At 34.5% G+C, this 21,805-nt stretch overlaps 1 protein-coding gene across 3 annotated transcripts in view; it reads right to left on the minus strand.

Annotated features, from left to right (window-relative positions):
- The window catches only part of PRR16 (proline rich 16), a 260,062-nt gene that overhangs the window by 24,368 nt on the left and 213,889 nt on the right, over window positions 1-21,805 (minus strand). The window lies entirely within an intron of this gene.

Raw genomic sequence — 21,805 nt, forward strand, 5'->3', positions numbered from 1 at the left:
TAAACTCTATGAAATCAAACAATTTCAGGAAATTAAGGGAGGTAAGATTGCTGAAGATGGAAAATCCTTTGTGAAGGAGAGTAAATAATGCTACATTTGCAAACTTTTCCTTGTGTTTTTTTTGATATCACTCTTTCCTAGTGGTGGGATTTACATTACTTGGGTGAATGTAAAGAGCTATGCTTGAAGAAGTTACAAGATACACTATTTTACTGAAGAGTAAAATCAGCATAGAACTTAGTGAGAATTTACTTTTTGAGCTGGCCTTGAGAAAACAAGTTGTGTACTCCCACAATGCCATGAGGTATCACCAAGACAAGTAAGTTTCCCAAGAACCTACAGTTTTGACTGAGATATGTTGCCTTGGTGATAACACAGGTGTCATGGTTGCTAAGGGTAGGGGTCCCAGCAATCTAACATAAATAAGTGAATGCTAGATTTTAACCCCTTTAAAGGATCTGCTATTAATTTTTGTAATGTTCTTATTAAAATATAGTTTTCTACTCCTGATCAGCTATTCTCAAAGTCTGAGCAAATGTGAGCTCATTAAATTGAAGAATGATTACAAAGACATTCTTGCTTTATCAGTGGTTGTCACACCACATTTAAAACATTTATTGTCTCTTAGTTTTCCAAACTCTAGAATAAAACAATCACTGATATTCTGTCTTTGCCAAGTCACCGTTGAGGGTAAAATGAAACCTAAATGCTTTAAAATAACATGCATCAAACATTCTACTCATTAGAAAGTACTATTAGTAGAATTATATTTAACTCATTTTATTTTACTTACTAGTATATAAAAAAGGACACCATATGGGGGATTGTCATAGCAATATCTTCAAATTTCATTAATTTAATCAAATATTTAATTAGCATCTATTGTATACCCATCTCTGGAATTGAGCTGCTTCTATCTTGTGGGTAAAGAAGCCTTTTATGCTACATTGAGAACTATTACAGTTACAAGGAAATCAGTGAAATAGAAGATCAGTGTGAGCTGATTAAAGACAAGTTTATGAAAAAAGAGGGAATTAGGCTGAGGATTTACAGAAGAAGCCACATCAAGACAGGTAGGAAGGGTGGAGATACAAGAAACAGCTGGCCCCACTCCCACAGGCAGGGGATGAGATTTTGGAGAGAGATCCCATCTACAAAGGTCCCCCAGAGAAGCGTGGGGTCTTAACAACAAGCCAGGCGCCCCTTCCCAGAGCACCAGAACTGGGAAGAGACACCCACATAACACCTTACTGTGAAAATCAGTGAGGAAAGGCAAGAGTCTGCTAGAGACACCAGTGGCCCCTTAAAGGACCAACACACAATATCTCATTTGCAGCCACTCACCCTGAGTTCCAGCAGCAGAAAGGCAAAGCATGATGACAGTAGGGGATTTGTGACTGGGGGGAGAGCTGAGGGAACAGCTCCAGGGATCCCCTCTGCTGAGTCACTTTACTGCACCACAGACACCATCTTTCTTGGGTGAAGCACACTCCTCTTTAGGGGATCAGCCTGTGGAAAAGCAAGAGTCCCATCCTCTGAACTCCATGCTGAGGCCCTGCTGAGGAGTCAGCAACAAACAAAAGTCTTGGATGGGACAGCTTCATAGGAGAATTTTACTGAACATTCAGAGAGGAACTAACACCTATTCCTTCTCAAACTATTCCAAAATATTTAAGAAGATGATGACTCCCTAGTTCAGTATATGAGGCCACCATTATCCTAATTCCCAAACCAGATAAAGACACTACAAAGAAAGAAAATTATAGGTGAATATCCCTGATGAACATAGATACTAAATTCCTCAAAAAAATATTAGCAAACCAGATCCAGCAATACATTAAAAATATCATACATCATTATAAGTGGGATTTATTCTGGGGATGCAATGTTGGTACATTATCAACAAACCAGTAAACATGATAAACCACATTAAATAAATGAAAGATAAAAACCACATGATCATATCAATACCTGCAGAAAAGCATTTGATAAAATTCAGCACCCATTTATGCTAAAAAAGCTCATCAAAGTGGGAATAAAGGGAATATACCTCAACACAATAAAAATGTACATGGCAAACCCACAGCCAACATCACACTCAATGGACAAAAACTAAAAGCATTTTTTCATCATCAGGAACAAGATAGGCATATCTGCTTTCACTGCTCTTACTCAACATAGTACTGGAAGTTCTAGCCATAGCAGTCAGATAAGAAGAAGAAATAAAAGACATCTAAATTTAAAAGAAGGAAGTAAAACTGTAATTATTTGTAGATGTCAATACTGTGTATAGACAGCCCTAAAAATTCAACCAAAAAACTTCCAGACCTGATAAATGAATTCAGTAAAATAGTAAGGTACAAAATAAATACCCAGAAATCTGTTGTATTATACACCAGTAATGAACTATCAGAAAGGGAAACTAAGGAAACAATACACTCACAATTGCAACAACAAAAAATTAAACACCTAGAAGTAAATTTAATCAAGAATATAAAAGACCTGTACTTGGAAAATTATAAGGCAATGAAGAAAGAAATGAAGAAAATACAAGTAAGTGGAAGCTTATATCATATTCATAGATAGGAAGGATCAACATTATTAACATGTTCAAATCACCCAAAGAAACCTATAGATTCAACATAATTCCTATCAAGATACCAATGGCATATTTCACTGAACTAGAACAAATATTCCAAAAATGTATATAGAACCACAAAAGACCTTGCAAAGCAATAGCAATCTTGAGAAAGAAGAACAAAGTTAGAGGAATCATGCTACCTAGTATCAAATTATACCACAGGCCATAGTAATTAAAACATCATGGTAATGGCATAATAACAGAGGTATAGATCAGTAAAACAGAATAGAAAGCCTAGAAATAAACCTGCACTTTATGATCAATTAATATCTGACAAATGAGGCAAGAACATATAATACAATAAAAATAATCTATTCAACAAATGGTATTGAGAAAAATAGACAGATATGCAGGGAAAAAAAAACACCTTCTTACACCATACACAATAATAAATTGAAAATGGATTAAATACTTAAATGTTAGACTCAAACCATAAAAATCCTAGAAGGAAACATAAGGAGTAAAATCTCGAGGACTTCTTGTAGCAATATCTTTTCTGGTGTATCTCCTTGGGCAAGGGAAACAAAGGAAAAAATAACCAAATAAAGAATCGGGACTACTTCAAACAGAAAAGTTTTTGCACAACAAACCAACCAAACATCAACAAAATGAAAAGACAACCAACTGAATGGGAGAACATATTCACCAATGATACATCTGATAATGGGTTGATATCCAAAATATACAAAGAACTTACAAAACTGAACACCAAAAACCAAAAAACTCAATTAAAATATGGGCAAAGGACTTGAGTAGTCACTGCTCCAAAGAGGACATACAGATGGCCAATACACATATGAAAACATGCTCAATGACATTAATCATCAGAGAAATGCAAATTAAAACCACAATGAGATATCTCTTCACACCTGTCAGAATGGCCATCACCAATAAATCAATGACCATTAAGTGATGGCAAGGATAAGAAAAAAGGGAACCCTCATGCACTGTTGGTGGGAATGTAGTGTGGTGCAGCCACTGTGGAAAGCAGTACGGAGTTACCTCCCAAAATTAAAAATGGAACTGCCTTATGTCCCAGCAGTTCCACTTCTGGGAATTTATCTGAAGAAACTGAAACATTAACTTGAAGGAATATGTGCACCTCTGTGTTATTTATAGTAGCCAAGATTTGGAAGCAACCAAAGGGCCCATCAGTATACGAGTAGTTAAGAAAAACCTCTGGTACATTTATACAACAGAATACTACTAGGCCATAAAAAAGAAGGACATCTTACCTTTTGCGACAGCATGGATGGACCTGAAGGGGATGATGCTAAGTGAAATAACACAGTCATAGGAAGATAAGTACTGTATGATTTCACTTATACGTGGAATCTAATGAACAAAATAAACTAATGAATAAAATACAAACAGACTCATAGATACAGAGAACAGGTTGACAGCTGTCAGAAGGGAGGGTGAAAAAGGTGAAGGGATTAAGCAAAATGTATTTCACAAATGTATTTGAGCAACAATAAAAAAAACACTGAATATTCAATTATATATATATGCGCAAAATGTTATATATGACATTTTCTTTAACCATTCATTTATCAATAAACATTTAGATTGTTCCCATATCTTGGCTACCATGAGTAATGCTGCTATGAAGGGAGTATAGACACTGCTTTTAAAAATATGATTTTGTTTCCTTTGGATATATACCCAGAAATGAGATTGCTGGCTGGATCAAATGGTAGAATTATTTTTAATTACTTGAGGAACCTCCATACTGTGTTCTGTTTTCCGTAGTGGCTGTATTAAAACTCTCTGTGATATAAAATTTTAAAAAAAGATTGTTACTTCTCAGCACTGTTCTAAAACTTGCCTAACAAAGCCTACCTCCTATTTCTTGAATACAATTAATATTTGACTAGAAAAGTACATGTGCCAAAGACAAAAATATTACACCCAGAGTACTCAGTGTTTACCATTCCCACTTAGCCTAAGTAGGAAATGTAAGTTCAGTGAAATGAAGAAATTTGAGAAAATAATGGATTTAGGAAAAAGTATGGTAAAACATTTAAAACAGGTATGTCTCATTTAAGGCCCTACTTGCTTTTACTGTGTCTCTAGAAGAAAAGAAATTACATATATACGCCATGTGTCTTTTAAAAAATTTATATCCCATCAAGTAACAACAAATCAAGTAAGTTATTTTTATACCCTATTATACTGATAAGGAAACTAATGCCTAATGTGGGCTTCAAAGACATTTTCTGAGCTAAAATCTATTAGACTTAAAGGGCAGTATCACTTCCCTAACATATTAAATAGCTTGCTGGGAAGTAAAGTTTAAAGAAGTATAATTCTTTGAGAGGAGATATTTGGAATGTTTGTGTCTGGACTTATATTAACATATGACAGTCCTGAGTCACAGCAGCATCGCTATTCCTAAATCAGAAAAAAAGAAACAAAACAACCACCCAAAAAACAAACTATTCAGGACACTAATTACAGAGCATCATTGCTAATTATTTTTATTTCATATAAAATCACTTAGTGTTCTTGCTCATCAAAGGAAAAATAAAACAAACAAACAAAAAGCAAAACAACAGAAATAAAAAAAATTTCATTAATAAAATTCAAGTCCCTGGAATCAAATTTTGGTGGATGCTGACACCATTTCCCAGGATATTTCCAAACAAAAGAACATATATCATATGTCTAGAGACATTTAAAAAGACAACCAGAAAATAGCAAAAATAAAGTGTGTAAGATGATAGGAAAATCACAAATCTTTCAGCATTATTGATGGATATGCAGTTCCTTCTCCCTTTCCCCACCAAAGTCAAGAAACATCAATATTGAGTCACATCAAATTTAAAATTCTACATTTATTAAGAAATAGATATGCAAATAGTTCACTTTACAAATGTTAAGTGTAGCTAAAGAACTAACATAAATAAGCTGGTATCCCAATAAATAGTTTTATTGGGAAACCAGGATGAACTAAATCAGAATAAACCCAATGAGCTATGCACAGTAGACTTTTCAAATAATAAGTACATTGTAAAAGTTCCCTTTGATGACCTTTTCCAAAACCAATGTTGAAATGATTTCTTAAGCCAAAGTAAATCTAGTTGTCTGCTCACAAAGCAAACCACGTATAATTTTCTTATTGTTTTGAAATTCTATTCTAGTTTTTTTCTGTGAAGCCAATATGAAAAATCCTAAGTACAAAGAGGTAAAGCAGAACAAATTGTAAGCTCATGCACATAAAAACACCCACTAGCATATGCTGACCCAGAAGCTTCCCCATATGAAGTACCTTTTAATGGTACTTAATTTTGTTGTTTCCTACATTTTCTTTTCTTTACACATAATGGACAACAGTTAAAAATGGAAAATATAGAAAACAAAATTAGGGTTTAGATCTTGTAAGTGTTTTGACTGAGGCCTTGCAATAAATTTCCTATGAGACAAAATTTGGAGAAATTATTAATACAAACTAGCAAGGTATTTTCAATTAGCAAGAATTTGTATACACCAAATCCAGCTTAGATTTTTCTGCAAAATAAACATGAAACATTAAAGTCTTTATTACCTGTAATTTGTAATAATTATATTTTGTTTAAAGCATTTTCAAAATTAGTCAGCAATTGGTTATGGCTCTTGGAAAGAAACACATGAGGATATTTATTTTTTTTATCTTAAAAAAAAGCATGGAACATTTGGCTTAAATTTCCCATTTCTGTTATGTTATGCTGGTCATGAAATGATGCCTCCAAACTTTTAAATACTAAAGGGCCTTGCTCATCAGAGGGGATGAAGTACAATCTAGCACATTGTTGAAATTTTAAACACCATATGCATATTCTGTTTACAAAGCCATGCCGTAAGGGAAAGGTAAGGCCATAAAAAAGAAGGACATTTTACCTTTTGCGACAGCATAGAGGGACCTGAAGGGGATGATGCTAAGTGAAACTTATTAATAATAAACTATTAATAATAAAATTGAACACATGGAAGAAAATTATCACTTGAAATTTCAGTGTATAACTCTCCTCTAAATTAAATTGGATATTAGATAAGTCCTTGAAAAACTGGATATTATTTTATTGTTTCAACTTCTCTCTCTCTCTTCCCCCCTCCTGCCCTTCTCTCCTCTCTCTTCTCTCTACACACACATACATACACACACACACACACTCTGTATTTGCAGATAAGAGTCCATACAGAAGTTAAAATGAGGTCATTAGGATGAACACTAATCCAAAATGACTAGTGTTCTTAATAAGGAAAAGGAAAAATTTGGAGACAGACATGCTCACAGGGAAAACATCATGTGAAGATGAAGGCAAAGATTGGGCTGATGCTTCTTTAAGCCAAGGAACACGAAAGACTGCCAGCAAACTACCAGAGTCAAGAGATTTGTGGAACAGATTCTCTCTCACAGCCCTCAAAAGGAACCAACACTGCCAGAACTTTGATCTTGGACTGAGATCTAAGCTTCAAGGACTGTGAGAACATAATTTTTTGTTTCTTGAGCCACCCAGTTTGTGGTACGTTTACAGGCGCCCTAGCAGATTAATACACCGTATTTTATTCAGGTTTCCAAAATTTCTCATAATGTCCCTTTTTTGTTCCAGGGTCCCATATTATACTTAGTCATCAGGTTTCTTTAGATTGCTTTTGATTGTGACAGTTTCACAGACTTTCCTTATTTTTTGATGATCTTGACAATTTCAAGGAATAGTGATCAGGTATTTTGTAGAATGTTCCACTATTGACATTTGTCTGGTATTTTTTTCACATGACTAGACTGTGGTTTTGAGGTTTTGAGGTTTTGGGAGGAAGACCACAAAGGTAAAGTTCCATTTTTACCACATCATGTGAGTTTTATTTATTATTATCATGATTTATCACTGTTGATGTTGACCTTGATCACCTGGCTGGTGATCTCTCAGGTGTCTCCACTCTGATGCTGCTCTTTTTAAGAAAGTGCTCAAATTACTTTCTTAAGGTCTTTTTGGAGGAGTCACTGTGCATCACTCACACTTGAAGTTGTAAGTAATGCTCTTGCTCCTAGTATTTACATAAATCATTTACAATTATTCTGCCTGGGAAAATCGACTCTTCTCCCCCACTTACTTATTTATTCAAATATTTACTAATATCAGAACAGGCTCATGGAAGTTTAATTTATACTTTGGGTTATAATCCAACACTACTTTATTTTGTGACCCAAACTGTTCACTGTTCTACCTTTGGCCATTGGAGTCCTTTCGGTTGGCTCCAGAGTCCTTTTGAAAGATCCATATCAATGTGTGTATGACTCTATTTCCTTACTTTCTGGCACCATAAGATGCTTTAAGATAATCTGTATATTCCCTGTCCAAGTCTTAGAACCAGCTATTTTCCACAGATCCCTGGCTTCTTTTATCACAAACCAAGATCAGGTCACTATGTGTGCTAATTACTACTAAGGCGTCATTGCTTTTAGGCTGACAGGACAAAGAAATATATGTGCGTCTATTCTACCAGGGGCATCCAGCCTTTTGGCGTCTCTGTGCCACACTGGAAGAAGAGTTGTTTTGGGCCACACATTAAATACCTTGCAACACATAATCACACACACAAAATCTCATAAGGTTTTAAGTAAATTTACTTAAATTTTGATTTTGTGTGGGGCTGCATTCACAGCCATCCTGAGCCTCATACTCTTATATTATTATTAATTAATTATTGTATCATTTATTTGTATTACAACTGTACACCTACTTTTGCCCACCCCGTATACATATGTGAAGCTAAATATGAGTTCTAATTGAAAGCTTCAACTCCAATCCATTACCACATGAAAGATTATATTCTTCTCCATTTGGTAATCTGTAAATTCATTCTGACAGTGAGAAACCTGGTTCCTACCATCCACATTCATTCACTTAATTGCTTAATTCCATTTTACACCAATGGTAGTATCAGACTTAACTTGTACTTCAGGGGAAAACAACTGTATTAACTAGGATTTAGCATGTGTGTGCATTTCCTTTTGACTTTAGTCTTAGAAACTCTGCTCACATCCAAAGTTACTTGGCCAGCACCTTTTATACCCATCTTTTTAGGAGAGTTTCTCATGCTATTGGCAATACAGTATGTTTTCACATACTATGGGTCATATTCTGCATTCCTTTCTGGCATTTTCCAATCTCCCAAATGATTTATTTCTAATTGGCAAATGTTACAGTTCACTCTATTTTTAATTATTTTAAGTTTCACACTTTGCACCATAATTTCCATGGATTTTGACAAATCTATCTTATGAGTTGACCATTACAATGTCACACAGAATATCTTATCCTAAAAAAAGAGTGTCTCACCTATTCAATCCCCCATCTCCCCTCCTGAGCCCCTTGTAACTACTTATATTTTTACAGTGTCTATATTTCTTTTCCAGAATGTTATATGATTGAAATTACACACTATGTAGCCTTTTCAGAACTTTTGTTTTCTTAGTGTTGAGTTTTAAGAGTTATTTGTATATTTTGGAAATGAACCCTTTATAAGATTAATGTCTTGGTAAGACTTTGAAATAGCTCTAAAATTACTGAAGTGCTATGAAAATATTAAGAAATAATGCTATAAAAATCAATGCACAATTCTCTGATCACTATATTTTCTGTTTGTATTAATAAGAATGTTTGAAAGGAAACATGCTCAAAAATAAAAATATGATAAAGTTGATGGGAACCAAAGTTTTGCCACCCTAAAGCTGCTTTTTGGGATATTGATTTTAAGTGGTTCATTAAGAAATAGGACTCAGAAAGAACCCACCCCCTGCACCCCCTTTCCTGCATGAGAGATTCAGACAGAGAAACCCCATTCAGGAAGGAGATGTTAAAAATGTTCGCCTTACACTTCCTGCCGTGTACTCCTCTCCCTCAGCTACTGGTAAATGACCCATTCTCACCTTTGAAATCTAATACCCTGTGCTCCCCTTCTGTGAAAATGTCTTATCTACCACAAGTGTCCTCACTGTCTGGGATTTCATGACTATGTAAATTCTCTAAGCACATATATTAAAATTTGTTTTCTCCTGTTAATCTGTTTCTGTTGATTTGATTATTGGCCCAGTTTAAGAGGAAAACTATTAATATTTTTTGCCCCCACAAATTTATATTGCTATAAATGTTATTTAAACTAATTAACCACAAAGTTGCCATTTCTGTCATTTCTCATGCTCTATATCAGAATAATAATAACTTCCTAATTCTTAGAAGCAGCAGTAAATAAAAGCTGGTAAATAATAAAACAAAGAGCATTGCATGTAAGGCACATGCCACAAAGCCTAACACTAGTAAGCCTGGCCCTGGCTGGGTGGGGCAGTTGATTGGAGCCTGATACCATACACCAAAAGGCTGTGAGTTCCATACCCAGTCAGGGCACACACATAGCTTGCAGGTTTGATTTCCTGGTTGGGGAGTGTACGAGAGGCAACTGATAAATGTTTCTATCACATCGATGTTTTTCTTTCTCTCTAAAATCAATAAACATATCCTTGAGTGAGGATTAATTTCATTCCAAGTAACAGTTACATAGCCTCAATGCATAACTACAAACAATATGCATTGTAGTTATGCATTAACTATACTACCCTGTGTTAATATTAATAGAGTTAACAATAAAGTTACCAATGAAGTAGCAATATTAAAATATAGTTTTACAACCCTGGCCAGTAGCTCGGGTAGTTGGAGCGTCTTTCCTTACACCAAAAGACGTTGTGGATTAGATCCTGGGTGAGGGTGCAGGCCTAGGTTGTGGGTTTGGTCCCTGGTTGGGGCGTGTATAGGAGGTAACCAATCAATGCTTCTCTCTCACATCTCTCACTCTCTCTCCCTTTGATGAGCATATACTTGGGTGAGTTTTAATAAGTAATAAATAAATAAATAAATAAACAGTTTTACATTCTAAGTGTGTATGTAATTACTCTCCCTCTATTTATCAGGCCAATCTTAATGATAAATTTTTACCATGATACAATTGTCAAAGCTTCACAGACTGATTATGAAGATGAAAAATTAAAGTTTTCTTTTTCTTATTGAAATCCAGAGGCTAGAAATATCATTTTCATATTGTGTATATGATTACTAAAATATCTCAAAATCAAAACTGTAAGAGGCTTAGTTAGATACTATCAACTCCCCAAGCCTATGATCTCAATGAATCTGGTATTCTACAATTATTACTTCATTATTTAATCTTAAATGAGAAATATCATAACTTTATATTTTAAGAATATTCATGTCAAAGTAGTCTTTATGACAATTCATATGATAAAACCAAAAACATAAAGTGAAATTACTCAGTTATTGATCCCAAATACTATTATTTCTTTTGTACTACGCAGCAAAAGAGCCAGTGCATACAAGTTTCATCCATGTCCAACTTCCCCTATCTAAAACAATTTTTAATTGTAACAAACTGAGACAAAATTTAAATTCTACTGACTTTACCTAAAATTGGCTGTTTAATCCCTAGTATTAACTTGCCTTTAGCTCATCTGATTCTAAGAAGGATCATACTTAGAATCCTTTAGTTGAGAGGGATTTATTGTGAATTGTGCAGGGAAATAAGGAAACAGGAATTTAGCTCACTATAGATAGAGCCCTCGATAATCCCTTATCATGAAGATTTAATTATATTCTTGTTTCTTTCTACCTGTTTTAAAATAAAAAACAATGACAATACTAATACAAATTCAATAACTCATACTTACTGAGGAGAGTGCAGTGCTATCTGCCTTACATCTCGTTTAAGGCCTTAGAGCACGCCAAACAACTTCATTTTGTCAACAAGGAAACAGAGTTAGAGAAGTACAGAAACAAACCAAAACCAAAACCAAAAAAAGTACAGAAACTTGTCCAATCAACACAGCTAAGAAATGGCAGACCCAGGATTTCAACCCCACAGTTCCTCTCCAGGAGGTACTCCCTGTGCTATTCGAGTCTCAATTTTCTATAGCATTCTCTAAAATAGTTTTATTCTCCTTTATACCTCCTTTATTATGGTTATTGGCCAGTTTTCAAAATGTAAGAGTCAAAGTTTGATTCTGTCCTTAGTCTTTTTATCACCAGGGGTATAGGGTTCATAATAAATAAGATGAAAAATTCAGCATGCCTCTGCTGAGGAAGACAACTCTTTTGCCTTTTGCTTGAGTTTTTCTTATGTCAGGGAGGGTAAAATATAAGATCTTTTCTAAAAATATTCTGGCTAATGCACGTGAACCTCAAGGTATATCGGAGTACATATAATTAACTTTTGTACTTAAATGGCAGTAATAGTAGTATATACCTCAAATAGTACGTGTGGAAATTAAATGAGATAAAGCATGTAAAAACATTTGGCACAGTGACTGGCATATTGTAGTATCACATAAATGTTGTATAGATCTTTATCATCACCATCATCATTAACAACATCATCATGCAAGTCTGAATTCTGACCCCAAATTCCAGTCACTCTCAGTCATTAGTGTATCACTCACACTCTTTGTCAAGCTTCTGAGACTCCATTATTTAATTACAAATTTCTAAGTTTTTCCCAACAAAGCTGATTCCTTCTGGCCATCCTCAACAGATGAGCACATATTCTTCCTGTTTTTGGCTTGGTTATGCACCTGTCCCTTTCTCTATTTTAATATTGGCATACTACTTGCAGCATATACTGGAAATTTTAACCTCCCGTGGCTTTATTTCCCACCATATCACTCTACTACAATTATACTTTTACAGGTGAATGACTGATTAATTGTCAGACTTAAAGGTCGTTTTTTAAAAATTCTCTATGCTCCTGTACTCCTTTGGAGCATTTGATTCATTTGACACATTTTTTTTCTTGAATCTCTTGAGTTTAACCACCTCCTAATCCACCCCGCGCCACAGGGTGACCTTTTAAATATCTCTTACAAAGCCTCTTTTAACAGATCGATTCTCTGCTCAAAACCATGAAGGTTTTCTTGTGTGTGTGTGCGTGTGTGTGTGCGCGCGTGCTAAGACAGTCCTTAGTGTTGCATTCTTCATTCTCCTCAATTTTATCTTCATACCGTTCTCTGAATGAAACAGACAAAAAAAGTTTTACTGTGTATCTGATTTACTTTGCAGCATTTTTCCAGTTCTCTCTTTGAGAAAATATATATTTTCTCAGTTCTCTCTGTTACTAGAGTTTCCTCTTTCCCTTTTCTGTTGTTTTTCTTTTTTTAACCTGTTTAAAATGTTGACTACTCTGAGCTAAACCAAGTAGTTGCATAGTGAGTATTGCCCCTCCTTGAGCTAAGCTGAGCTATAAAAGCTACAAATATGCAGAGAGTTGTAACCACATGCCATTTATTAAACTTCTGAACTAGACTTAAGAGAAACTACATATTCATGACTTTGGTAGTTGAGTCGGTTTCATCCTACCTGTAACACAGTCTAGGAATGTAGAAATAGCTAAGTGTGAGTCTCATAGACTGGTACTATTTCCCATAAGAAAATTTTAAAGGAAATGTTAGTTTCTTTTTTGTTCTGGATCTTACTAAATTAGTTTGATCTAAGCACAAACAAGTCCAGTCAGTGCAAACAAAGATAGCTATAAAAACATGGGAAAATGTTTCTGATGCGCAAATGTATAGACCCTTACTGTCCCTCTTAACATTCTAATAAAAAAATATAGGTTATAAAGCAAGGTTTTCTGTTATTTCTGTTCTTTGGTTAACCCAGTATTATTTGCACTGCAATCTATTTTCCTGTGTCCTATCAGCATATTCCAGGTTTAATCTGGAATTTATATATTTATAACTCATTTCACATGAGTCTTACCTTGTCTAATATTTTCACATAACAAGTAGTTCTTAAATTTCATATATTTCCTGGATGGAATAGAGTCCCTTTAACATCTTCCTATAGTGAGAAAATTATAAATGATATATGACTATAATGACCAAACAATTGTTAAAATTTTGCATTATTTTCTCTACTTCCATCAAAAGAATTACATTAAAATATTCTAAGTTTCTTTAGGAAAATTCAGTTATTTCTGACACTAGAAAATTTTGAAAATAAAGAGGAAATTCTTTAACTACCTAAATAAATAACTGAAGTTAAATATCACAAAATTCTGAGGAAGCAAACTTAAATAAGTATTACACAAGTAAACTAAAAAAATAATGCCCCATCTGGTGAGCCTACATTAGTATAGTATAGTGAAGCATTCCTACTAACTCCCTAAAAAGGAGATGTACCCATGGTAAAATGAGATCAGTACTTCCATATGACGATTCACTTGATCCTATCCAGTTCTTTTACTTTTTAATGTTATTTTTCAATTATAGTTTACATTCAATATTATTTTGTTTTAGTTTCATATGTGCAACATAGCAGTTAGATAATCATATACTTTACAAAGTCACCCTCTGATATTCCAAGTACCCACCTGGCACCAAAAACAGTTATTACAATATTATTGAGTATATTCTTTAGCAGTTTTTTACATCCCTGTGACTATTTTCTAACTACCAATTTGTATTTCTTAATCCCTTCACCTTTTTTACACAGCCCTCCAACCTCTGTCCTCTCTGTCAACCATCAGTATACTCTCTGTTTCTATGAGTCTGTTTCTATTTCATTTATTGATTTATTTTGTCCCTTAGATTCCACATATTTGTGAAATCATGTAGAATTTGCCTTTCTCTCTAAATTATTTCAATTAGCATAATACTTTCTAGGTCCATCCAAGCTATAGCAAGTTGCAAGATACCATTCATTTTTTGGCCCAGTAATATTCCATTGTGTATGTATCACCACTTCTAAATCCATTCATCTATTGATAGGCACTTGAGTTGCTTCCATATCTTGGCTATTGTAAATAATGCTGCAATGAACAAAGAGGTGCATATATCCCTTTGAATTAGTGTTTTGGGTTCTTTGTCTATAAACCCAGAAGTGGAATTGCTGGGTCATAAGACAGTTTCCTTTTTCATTTTTTGAGGAATCTCCATACTGTTTTCCATAGTGGCTGCACTAATTTATAATCCCACTGACAGTGCATGAGAGTTCCTTTTTCTCCACATTCTTCCCAGTGCTTGTTGTTTGTTGTTCTATTGATTATAGCTATTCTGACAGGTATGAGTTGATACCTCATTCCAGTTTGAATTTGCATTTCTCTGATGATTAGTGATGTTGAACATGTTTTCATATGTCTATTGGCCATCTGTATGTCCTCTTTGGGAAGTACCTATTCACGCCCTCTGCCAACTTTTTAACTAGATCTGTGTATGTGTGCATGTGTGTTGAATTGTAGGAGTTCTTTGTACGTTTTGGATATTAATTATTTATTGGATGTATCACTAGCAAATATATTCTCCCATTCAGTAGGCTTTTTGTTTTGTTGACGGTTTCCTTTGCTGTGCAAAAAAAAAACTGTTTATTTTGAGGTAGTCCCACTTATTTTTTATGTTTCCCTTAACCTGGGAAATATATTAGAAAAAATATTGGTAAGAGAAATGTCCGAGATTTGACTGTGTATGCCTTCTTTTAAGAGTTTTTTATTTCAAGTCTTATATGTAAGCCTTTAATTCATTTTTAATATAATCTTGAATTTGGTGTAAGATGTGGTCTAATTTCACCTCTTTGTGAGTAACTGCCCAATTTTCCCTATACCATTTATTCAATAAACTATCTTTATCCCATAGTATGTTCTTGCCTCCTTTCTCATACATTAATTGACCACATAGGTGTGGGTTTATTTCTGGGCTCTCTATTCTCTTTCATTAATCTCTGTGTCTGGTTTTGCGCTAGAGCCATGCTGTTTTGATTATTATATTTTTGTAGTATAGTTTGATACCAGATAGTGTGATTCCTCCGACTTTATTCTTCTTTATCAAGATTGCCATGCGTGGCTACTTGAGGTCTTTTGTGATTCCATACAAATTTTTGGATTATTTTTCTAGTTCTGTGAAAAACACTATTTGTATTTTGATAGGAATTGCATTGAATCTAGAGATGGCTTTGGGTAGAACAGACATTTTAATGATGTTAATTTTTCCTATTTGTGAGCAGGCTCTATACTTCTATTTACTAGTATCTTCTTCAATTTCTTTTTTTAATGTTTTATAATTCTCCAAGTAGAAGTATTTTATGCCCTGGGTTAAATTTATTCCTACGTATTTTATTTTGTTTGATGAAATTGTAAATGGAATTGTTTTCTCAGTTTCTTTTTCTAATAGCTCATTATTAGTGTTTAAAAATGCAACTGATTTCTGAATATTTATTTTGTATCCTGTTATTGTAATGAATTCATGTATCAATTCGAGTAGTATTTTGGTAGAATCTTTAGGGTTCTTGTATCATGTCATCTGCAAATAACGACAGTTTTACTTCTTCCTTTCCAATGTGGGTGTCCTTTACTTCTTGTGCTTGTCTGACTGCTGTGGCTAGGACTTCTGGTACTATGTTGAATAAAACTAATGCAAGTGGGCATCGCTGTCTTGTTCCTGATCTTAAGGGAAGTGCTTTGAGTTTTTTCCATTCAAATATGATGTTAGCTGTGGATTTGTAATATATGGCCTTTATTATGTTGAGGTATGTTCCCTTCATTCTCACTTTGCTGAGAGTTTTTACCATAAAGGGATGTTGGATTTTGTCAAATACTGTTTCTGTACCCAATGATGTGATCATATGATTTTTATCCTTCATTTCTTAATGTGGTGTATCACGTTAACTGATTTGTGGATGTTGTAGTTCTTTTTCTTAAATGCTGTCATAAACTTATAAATTTAGAGAGAAAGAGTGTATTTTCATATTTAGAGCAGTCCAAATCAAGAATATTTTACTTTATTTTCTTGCTTTTATGGATTCTGAGAGGCAGATCTCTTGAAAATAAACCAATACAAAAAAGGAAGTTTAAACCGATAAATTCAGATAAAGTGCCATCAAATATGGTGAGAGATTTAAAGTATGGGTACCTTTAAATCCTACAGAGTTTGCTGTTAGGTTTATAAGGTATCAAGTTGAGTTAATAATTTTTTATCAGGTTCTTATATTAAATATTGAAAAAACTGAAAGTTAAATGGAAGTCAAAAAAATTTTTTAAAGAAATTCTTTTACCACTCAGTTAAGAGTTAATTTGTTTCATATCCCCACAAAAATATTTAACTAAACAAACCATGCTGCTGAATGACTTGGAATATAAATGTACCAGATTTTTTACAACAAAATAAATGAATGATATTTATACAAACTATGAACCATGTTGGATCAGATGCATTTTCTCTGGCTTCGAACATATTCTAACCTTTGTTATAACAGGATTGAGGCAATGTTATTAGGCAGAAAAATTTGTCATTAACTTCTCTGAACAAAGTGTCCATATATAAGTTTATAGAAAAAATTTGATTTGCAATTGGACCTTAAAAATTTCAACATGAAAACATTCTCTGCTACTTTTGTCTACTACTTTCTCACAATAAAAGAAATTCAGAATAGAAATACTTGATATGCAGCTTCTTTTCTGTAAACACTTTTTGATGCTATCATACAGAGCTCCTTCTAACTACACTTGGTATTTGAAAATAAAATTTCATAATTTAACATGATAATTATATTTCTTTGGTATTAATTATTTGGCATTATAGATAAAATCAGTGGTATTATTATCAGATTACAATGCATAGATAAGAAGTGCTCAATGAGAATTTTAACACATAGCTTGATGATAAAAATAAACACTGATTTAAATGACTATAACTTCTCAAGTTGTTTCATTGTTTTCTTAATTTCTTACATCTCAACTGAACCGATCAAATTCACATTCAAATCTTGGGTCAAAACTGATTGAAAACTGTTTTTATTTAAGTTTAAAGAAAGTTATGGTTACTGAGTGATTTGAATGCTAATAATAATATGTTATTTCTTTGGAGTATTCAGAAATAGTGCTTCATAAATAATTCTACTATAGGGTAAGAAATGCATTCCTTCTATTTCTATTGCTTCATATGTCAGACAAAAAAAAGGTAAAAGAATATTTTGTTATGAATAACAATCAACAGTCCAAAAACAAAAAAATTAGAAGACTAGCATTTCTCTTTTCTATAATATTTCAGAATTTTTCCATATTTTAAGGCTCAATAACAACAACAATTTTCTCCATCCACAGTTGCAAAATAATTTGTGACAAACTAGATTATTCAATCTCCTAATATAAAAATTTGTCCTAATCAATTTAAATTTTGTACTTTTCCTCATTTAAATTTCCTAGTCAACTCTGTAAATTCTCAATTTTCTGTATTCAAGCACAAATTGTATATAGAAGTGCCATTGGGTTAGCCACTACTCAATTCTGAAAAGTTTTAATTAGCAAATATGAATATAAATGAATTTCTTAATACAGAAAACAATGATGTCTCTAAGAAATAGTCTATACTAATAAATACATGAGCCAAAGAAATAGATTTTTATTTATGTGATTCAAAAAATATGTCGATGGCCCTGTGATTTTCTACTTAAACAATATCAACAATTCATAGTATTGTGTTTCTAGTTTCAGTTCAGAAATATTAAGAAGACCAGTTCAGAATGGAAACAGTGCTGCTCACACCACTGCAATAAGAGAAAACCTGACATAATGCAAACTAAATACTTTTCTGGAAATCATCAGAGGACTGTAATCACAGGGCCAAAAACTATCCATAAATCTAGAGGGAGGTAGGTACCTGCAGAAAGACATAGGATGTCAACCTAGTTCACACAGATGCTGCCAAATGACACAAACTGATAGGAAGATTGAGCTAATATTTTCTAACAAGTTGCTGAAGACTGAGTATGAGGGAGTATGAGAGTCTGGAGTCCCTGGGTTGTCCCTGGACATAGGTGTGTCCAAAACTCTAACTCTTAAAACATCACCAGGAAATAACAGGGAAACCTGTGAAAGTTTACACATGCTACTGGCTGGTGAAGGGGAACAGAAGCCACTGGCCAAGTTGACAAAGAAAACTCCAGGCCCAGATGGTTTCACTGGTGAATTTGATCAAACATAAAATGAAATATAATTCCAATTCTATGTAATCTTCTTCAAAAATAGAATAAACCAGAATACTCCCAAACTCATTTAATGAAGCCAACATCATTACCTTAATACCAAAACCAGATAAATGCCTTTGATTTTAGACCTACCATAAACAGATACAGAACTTCTCAAGAAAACAGTATCAAATCAAATCCAGCAATATTAAGAAATGTTAATAAATCATGACAAACAGGGGTTAATCTTAGTGAAATAAGGCAGAATTGACATGCTTCCTCTCTAAAATTGGGAGCAAGGTAGGGTGTCTTACTTTATTGCCCGTACTCAACATTGATTGTACTGGAAGTCTTAGTGTAATAAAAAGTAATAAAAAGCAAATATATAGCAAAGGAAGACATATACCCGACTCTAAAAATGACATTATAGTCTTTTTAGAAATTTCAAAAGAACCTACACAAAAGCTGCTAGGATTGATTGGTGAGTTTAGCAGTTTTTAGGATACAAAATCAATACACAATACTCAATCATATCCCTATATAGCAGCACTAAATAACTGGAATTTGGAATAAAAAAATTCTGGTGATGACTTCTTAGATATGACACAAAAGGCAAGATCCATGAAACAAATAAATATTACTAAGCTGGAATTCATTAAATAAAAATCTTCTGCTCTAAAATGGACAATGTCAAAAGAATGAACAAACAAGCCACAGACTGGGAGAAATTATTTGCAAAAGGCAAATCTGATAAAGGACTACAGTCTAAAATATACAAAGAATGCTTAAAATTAAACAATAAGAAAACAGTCTGATTAAATAAAAAATAATGGACCAGAGACCTTAATAGACAACTCACCAAAAAATATACAAAGGTCTGGGAGATTCAATATGGTGGAGGAGTAAGTGGAAGCTACACTAAACTCCTCTCAGGACGAATCTGGAATTACAACTAAATTTTAGAGAAATCATCCAGAATGACCAATTGAACACTAGATGGAGAGAAGCCTTATAACCAAGGACTGACAGAAGAAAACACTTCATCACAACATGAAGGGTAGGGATTGTGGAAGAGGCGCAAGAGGGCTTGCTGGACTCCCACAGGCAGCAGCTGAAGATCTGGAGGGATATTTCCGCAGCTGGGGCTTCCCCCTGAGAAGTGTGGGTTCTAAACCTCAAGTTGGGCTCCCTAGCCTATAGCACCAGAGCCAGAAAGAAACCAAGATATCATACAACTGTTAAAAAGTGGCAATGTTTCTGTCTGCCAGGGAGAGATGGCTGGAGATGCAGAGAGCCTCTTAAAGGGCCAACACACAAAATTTTGTTTGCAGACACTTACCCTGGGTTTCAGCAGAAGGAGGGCAGAGTGGACTAGAGTCACTTAAGGAGCGTCTGAGGTTGGTGGTGGCTCTGGGGAGAGAGCTGAAGGAACAGCTACCAGAATCTCTGGGCTGAGTCATTTCCCATACTGCTGAAGCCATCTTTCTCAGGCAGAGTATTCCCCTCTAAGTGGAATCAGCCTCAGGGGAAGCAATAGCCCGAAGGAACTGCCCTGCCCTACTTGGTGGTGCTTAAACCAGGCTGCTGATTACAGCTTGATTAGATTAACAAATGATCAGTTTAGCAGCTGATGGGTTTAACATCCAGGTAGAAAAATCAAAAGAAGCAGCCAAAATGAGAAGATAGCTAAACAGACCCCAAATGAAAGAACAGGAGAATTTAACAAGCAAAACAGAGACAGACTCATAGATGGAGAGCAGAGGATAGTTAGTGGGGTGTGAGGGTTAGAGGGTGGAGGGATTAAGCGAAAAGCAAAAAGGACTCATGGACATGGACAACAGTGTGGCAATTGCTTGGGGGCAGGGGGTTTATGAGGACTAAACGGTAATGGAAAAAATACAATAAAGATTAAATTTAAAGGAAAATAATATACAAAGGTATATCCCAAAAGTATCTGGCCATGTGATATGAAAAATTGAGACATTTATTAAAAAAGATACTAGAAACATTGTACATAGGACAATGACACTTCTGTTCCCTTCAATGTAGGCACCTTAGGACCTCAGGCAGTTCTCCCAGTCGCCATCAGCTGCCCCTGAGTATTTTCCTGAATCTCATCAATGGTCTGGAATCTCTTCCCTTTCAAAGATGATTTTAGTTTTGGGAAAAGCCAGAAGTCACAGGGTACCAAATCTGGGCTCTAGGAAAGCTGAGTCACCTGGTTGATTTGATGTTTCACCAAAAAATACTCTTCAGGAGATGTGATGCATGAGTGTGCACGTTGTTGCAATGAAGCTGCTGATCACTAGTTGGCCATAGCTATAGCTTCTGAATCATCTGAATAGTTTTTGTGGAACAGTGTTCAAGCTTAATGCAAAATTTGATGCAGATTTGTTGCCCAACTCACTCAGTCATTTTGAATGTGACAGCCATGCAGAACAAATGTTCACCGAATGGTGTCTACTGTCCCCAGTGATGAGTACAGTGAAGTTGTCATTGTCCATGCATGGCATTCTAGCCCACTCTCCTTGGCTGCCAGATTACATCAATTTCATCAAGCTGCTCTCAATATATTAACAATGGTTGGACTTCTCCAGACAGACTTTGTATATAGATGGCAAATCAGCCTATGAAATAATGTTCTACATCAGATATCATAAGGGAAATGTAAATTATTATATAAGTGAAATAAGCCAGGCAGCAAAAGACAAATACCATTTTATGTCACCTATAAGTGGAACCTAATCAACAAAACAAACAAATGAGGAAAATAAAACCAGAGACATGGAAATAAGAAACAAATTGACAGTGACCAGATGTGAGGGGAGGGGAAAGTACCAGGGGAAAGAAGGGGAAGGGTCTAGTCAAGGAATGCATATAAAATTCCCATGGCCATGGACAACAGGGCGGGGACTGACTGTGGGAAGTGGGGTGGGTGGGGTGGAGGAGAGCAACTGGGAAAAATTGGGATACCTGTGATTGAACAACAATAAAAAAATTATATTTTCAAAACAGGAAAAAAAATCAATGATGCTAAATGCAATGTGGTATACTGAATTGGATCTTGAAACAGTAAGAGAATGTTAATGGAGAAATTGGTGAAATATAAATAAAGTCTGTAGTTTATAGTAATAAATAAATAAATAAATACACAGATAGATAGATAGAT

The sequence above is a fragment of the Pteronotus mesoamericanus genome, unplaced genomic scaffold (genome assembly GCF_021234165.1).
Source record: "Pteronotus mesoamericanus isolate MK-2021 breed Mesoamerican mustached bat unplaced genomic scaffold, CSHL_Meso_final scaffold_167, whole genome shotgun sequence".
NCBI classification, from domain to species: Eukaryota; Metazoa; Chordata; class Mammalia; order Chiroptera; family Mormoopidae; genus Pteronotus; species Pteronotus mesoamericanus.